The sequence below is a fragment of the Dromaius novaehollandiae genome, chromosome 15 (genome assembly GCF_036370855.1).
Source record: "Dromaius novaehollandiae isolate bDroNov1 chromosome 15, bDroNov1.hap1, whole genome shotgun sequence".
In the NCBI taxonomy this organism is placed as follows: Eukaryota; Metazoa; Chordata; class Aves; order Casuariiformes; family Dromaiidae; genus Dromaius; species Dromaius novaehollandiae.
The window spans coordinates 21,229,947-21,236,047 of record NC_088112.1 but is presented as its reverse complement, the minus strand read 5'-3'; positions in this window follow the sequence as shown (position 1 = coordinate 21,236,047).

Sequence of the window (6,101 nt, the reverse complement as noted above, 5' to 3'; positions counted from 1 at the left end):
TTTTTATCTAGCACTGCTGGTATTTTTGTACCCTCAAATGAAATGTTTTGGTTTTCCTAACTTGCATAGGCAGTCAACTGAATTTTCCTGTGAACAGTTAAGTAGAAATTTTATACACAGCCTTTTTCTTACAAGGGGGAAGAATTTTGTCACTACAGTTGTTCATCTCAGCAAACAGGGGTGGGTAGGGTAAATTATATGAAATTAATGTGACATAGTAAAATGCCATGCTTGCTAGATTGTTTCAGAGTCCAAGAATTACAATTTGCATACATATATATATTTACCAAATGAAATGTCTTTACTGTAAATATTTAACAGATAAATGCAAGTTAGTTGATGATTACATTACAGTATCACGTAGAGCCCTCATTATGGAAAGAACTGTGGAGTCACACATTGAAAGACAGCCCTTGCTGCAGAAAGTTTGGACCCTAAGCCACTTCTCCAACAGTTCTCCTGCCACAGATAACTGGCAGGGCCCTGGGGGCATGAACAGACCTTAATGGCCCTGATCAGCCTCACCTGAGGCCTCCACCCACACCTTGCCCATGGGCCCAGGAGCCTATTTAAGCTCAGCCCCAGGGCTATTACTCCTTGCCTGAGCTATGTCAGAGGAGCACCAGCCTGCATCTCAGCCACAGCCATGCCTGTGCCTGGCCAAGGTCGCCTTTGATCCAGAACCTGGCCCTTGGACCGACTTCCTGGCTTGACCTTGGACCTGCCTCTTCATCACAAACTTGTCTGATCATCTGGGCTCTTGGTAGACCACCGGCTGCCATCCCTAGGCCTGTCTTGCTTTCCTGGCTCAGGTACTGTGGGACTGGGCCCTAGGTGGTGAGGGCCCTGTCCTCCTGGCTGCATGGTTGTGCTTGGCTCCCAGATCCCTGTCCCTGAGGGAGCAGCTGGCCATTGCTGCTCTCTGATAGTAACTGCACACTTGCAGATAAGAGATGATACACAATAATAGAAACATAGTTTAGCCAAGAGCTGCTAGCAAACCAAAATGTTCTGCTGGCCAGTATCAGTGATGACTTAAGCACCTATGTAGTGGTCAGAGGAGGTAGCCACTTCTATTGGCTTGATGAAGATTTACATTTGTCTTCAAAGGGCTGATCTTAGCTCTTCATCTCTCCAAAATACGTTTGTTTAAATCTTCTGAGTAGGTAGGAACACTTATGCTTTGGCACTGTACAGCATGTTCATATAGCCTTCAGGAGCGATTTGTACTGTTCTTTGCTGTGGGATGCAAAATAGACTTGCCAAAATGCCAGTCCTCCTATCGTTCGTTCCTAATCTGAGCTGCCAAATAGCATGAATCTGTGTGCTGGTCTTCTGGTAAATGTATCATCTTCTCATCCTGAATAGCTGGACTGCTTGCCAGCTCTCAGACCGCATTTTTGGGTATAAGATGGTTGTTGGGAAATACAGCATGAGGTTAACTGTCTTTCACAGGTGGAAAAAAATGGTTGGAGAATGCAGAGAGCAGGCACGCACTTCAGAAGGAGCAAGTGGGGCTTCTAGGGTGGTATAGTAACCAGTATGCTATATATAATAACATTAACCAGTAAGTGTTATGTAGAGCACTGGCAAGCAGCACCGCACACTGCAGTCGGTCACAAAACCCGGTGGCTCCAGGGGGCGAAGACCGGGTCGCTTTCAAGGGAGGAGCCCGGGGCGGTGGGCGCTGTCCGCGGTGCTGAGCCGCCGCCGGCCTCGGGCTCCGGCTCCTCCAGGAGCAGCGGCTGCTGCCGCCTCCCAGCTCCGCGCCCCGCTGCAGCAGCCCAGCGCGGCACTGCCGGAGTGCCTCGTCTGCCTCTTGGGACGGTGTCTTTCTGCGGGGATCACGGGCAGAGCTCACACTCCTCTTCTGTAAGGACTTGGGTATGTCACTCGTCTCTTCCTCCTATTTCTTCTCTGCAGCACCTACAGGTCATATTATTGATCCAGGTGACCATTTTACTTATTCATGCTTTGAAATCACTAGGCAGAAGGTGCTAGTGCAGTGTAAGGTACTCGGCACTTTCTGTATAAGGTCAAGATTGTAAATGCTTAGAACTTTTTGATAGAAACATGGAAGGCACTTGAGGAGCTCTATAAAAAATAAAGGATTCTTTCTCAAGTACACTTCTGCATTGAAAGGTTAAAGACTATGCTAACTTTCATCAAGTGGAATTGTCTAAACCTTAAACCTTTCCACAGATAATTGTCATGTCACTTCTCATAAACCTGTCAGCTACCATTTTAGCAGGTGGGAGTCAAGAAATTGGCTGAGATGAGATCCCAAGCCAGCCAATTCAGACTCACCGGTACTAGATGCCAGAAGAAGGTTTAATAAACATCTCAACTACAGGAAAAGTTCTGGTGCAAAAGTTCATGCCCTTCTTGCCCTGGGACAATCCAACCATGAGACAAAGCCACAGGAAAGCCACACACTTTGTAGGTTCCACTAGAAACAAGTACTTGCGTCTAAACCGATGACTAACCAAAACCATCTCCTGCTTTTAGACATGGCAAATCAGATGACTCTTATGGATTCCTGTTCTTGGCAAGTTCCCTTAAGATACAGGTAGAGATGTGTGGCTTCTCCCAGCACCAGAACAGTAGTGCTGGTGGTCATAATGAGAATTGGCTGACCTGTTCACCTCTAAAGAACAGAGGATCAAGGAGAGAAAACTCAAGGTTTAAACACAACCCACAATCCAATGTAAGTGCAAAAACTGGAATTCCTGTCCGGGAGCAGAAAGCAAGGGGCTTTCAACAATAACCAAAGGAGGAGGTACTTTTTTCTGCTCACAGCCAATGAAACAGAGTTGGAAGTTCTGGAGCAGAGTGGGTTGTGGTTTGATATTAGACTTGCTCACTTGCCAATGGGTGATTTAAATCTACAGAGGATTCTACACTGAAATGGTGAGAGATGATGGAAACAGTTTGAATATCTTGGTGATCAACACAAAAGGAAAGCTGAAATAGCATCCTGAATAGGTATGATCTTTACTGGACAGACAGGTTCTTGCTTTGGCTCCCAAAATGAATGCCAAATTACACATGGAAGAATGACTTTTTAAAGAATCATAATTCTGCAGCGAAACAGAAGAGGAAGAGCAAGGTTATGATTATAAGAAATCAGAAGGGCAGAGCTGACACTGAAATGTGGGGGAGTGCTGAGTCATTCTGCATTAAGTGCTCCCATAGTAACTATTTACCAGCTGGCTGGAAATGAGGAGAGTGACTGAAAAAGCTGAAATAGAAATCAGACAAGTTACAGCTTGGCATATATTATGTATCTTTTAAAAGACTTAAACTTAGTGTTACATTCTACTATTTTTTATAATACCATTATTCAGGATAACCAGATTAGATCAAATGAGTGTTAAATGGACATGTTTAACACTTGAGCAAGTAGAGTTGAATAAGCTGAATAAGAAACCACTGTTTATTCTCTGATAGGCTAAGGTTCTTGCACATAATTGTGAGATCAAGCAGGAGCCATTCTGAATTTGTTTGCTCACGGAGATGTGGTGCTGTGTGCCTCCCCTATAGCCCAGCCCAGGCTGTGAAGGAACATGAAGGGTTCTGGCAGTAACAGGCTTTGGGGTGAATTGGAAAACTTAGTGTATTATAGAGGAATATAGGCTCAAATTGCTTGCCCAGTCTCTTCTGATGATGTCCTCTCCTCTGGATGTTAGGAAGATCATTGTATGCCTGTGGCTGTGGCTTAAATCTCTTGATGGCTGGAGGTGCAACCTCTGCAGGAGACAGCTCTGTACAGCTGTAGCAATTTGGGACACTAATATGTGATTCCTGAATTTTGAGTGAGATTCTGGGTAGTTTCTTGCTGTGGAAAATGTCAGCCTCATGACAGGTCTCTGTCATTATGACACCTCTGAAGACAATCTCTGTTACCATCTTCCTGGATGGCAGCACTTAAACTGGCCCCTGTTGTGGCGTGAACAGCTTCAGAAAAGGGACCACCTGGGACTTGGGCTAACCAGTCTGGCCAGGTTTGTCTTGGGCTCTGGAGTACTGTTAAGCAGAAAGCTGCCAAAGATCTGAAACAGCAGTCAAGAATTAAAGAGGTTCATGAGAAAACTTCAGAGGCAGGAAGTTAGTGCCTTCCTGTCTTCCACCACAAGTCTTTTTTAAATCTGCATAGAGATTAGAGGAGCTGCTGCAGGAGCTGATAAGGCCAGGAAAGCTCTTCCTTGCAGAGCACAGACCCCAGGGCTTTCCAGAGAAGAGCAACCAGGGCTTGCACATCCACGTACTACTTGTTCTGTTAGTGATCTTTGCTCCTCTTCATCTTCTGCTAGATGGAGGAAAGGTATTTTCAGAACTGTGTGCAACTGTACATGCAGGTCCGTAAACCTGTTCAGTGGAGTTCTGGGAGCTGATGGACTTCAAGCATTTCCAGTTGGTCCCTAAGCTTCCAGAAGATGACATTATTAGAAAGGTTCATCTCCTAAAAGGCTAAGAGATTCATATCATTAGGATAATTTAGTCTGTCCTATCCATCAGGTCCAATATTGTCATTTCTAGCTAATGGAGATTTTCAGGAGCTCTGGAAGCAGGGCTCAGTAAAGGACACTGGCAGTTCTCAAGTACTTCTGGACTTGCTTAGACAGGGATTGCAGGATTTGGGTGGCCTTGAGGAAACAAGACATGCTAGCAGTCTTTAAACACTTAAAACTTGCTGAAGAGAAGAAGGTACAAAGCAGGGCAGAAACTTCTTGCCCAATAACTGTAGGGAAAGGATTGGGCTTGCGTAGCAGCAGTGGAGTTGTAGCTTGGACATACTGCTGAAGGGTTGTAGGAACAGGTTACAGAAGTTCTTGAGCAGATCTTTAGCAGTAAAGAGATGGATGGACTGGCACCTTTCTGGCCAGGCCAGGATTAGCTGAAGTCACAGTCCCTGCAGTCTGTAGTGACATCTACCATGAGAATCAGTATGAGCCAGATCCAGACTTCTTCCTTCCCAGACCACTTGTTAGCCCACTTGACGGGGTTTGCTTTGAGACCAAGGCTCTTAAAAGCCCAGCAGCCTTTGAGTGAAATGGATGTCATCTGTGACTATTCCCTAGCAGCTTTCGGGAGTGGGCAGTGGCAACACTAACACATGTGGCATCAGTTTTAGATTCTTATCCTCTGTGTGCAGGAAGTTTTTGAAAGTCCTTTTCATAGTGAGTCAAAAGGAAACCACAAAAAACCCCCATGAAAGTTACCTGTGAAATGGAAATTCTTTACTTATATCAACTCCAGTCTCATCTTTAAGAACATAAAAGGCCTTTATCTTCAAAGGAAAATGCATGCCCTGGACAGCCAAACCCATAGCTGAACTAGTGCTAATTCCTGGCACGGGCAGGAGATTTTTTTGGTGTATCTTGCTCCATGTTCACAAAGAATTAAACTGCTGCATTTCACACCACAAAGCAGCTTTATCTGCTTCACAGATCTGCCCTGTCACAGTCACTCAAAAGGCCGAAAAAAACCTGATATAGCCCATATTCTCCTTCTTGCCACTGCTGTCCCATTTTATCCCACTGGCGCTGTGACCATCAAAGGGACATAACACGTGAGCTCACCGCTGGTGCAGCCCTTGCAAAGCCTTTTTTTGCAAAGCCCATTTTGTACCATGGAGCTCAGACATTAATTGTCTAAGAGCTTGTCCAGGAAAGATGGAATCACTAAAAACACAAATCTGCCTTTTCTTTCCCCCTGTGTGTTTGCCATGCCATGCAGTTGGGCTCTGTTCTCTCTTAGGTAGTCATGTTACTATCTTAAAATACAGTGAGTATCTAGAGGTACTGATGTCTGTCCCAGCCACTGTTAAGGAGGCCGTAGGTGTTCCAGCACTGCAGCTAGTTGGGGGTCTTAGGATCGCTCCTGCGTGGGTCACCATGGACGGTTTCATCAGCCAGAGGCAAAAATAACAGGAGCGATGGAATAAACCAGAGGAGTTATGGAAGAAAGTCTCTCCCCTTCCCATCCCTCTTTCCCCTCCCCCTGCTCTCCGTGGCGGCTGCTGCGGATGTTCGGGGGGAAGGGACTCCCTGCACGGGTGTCTGTCTGTCCGTCCTCCGCGCCAGCCGCCAGCATCGCCC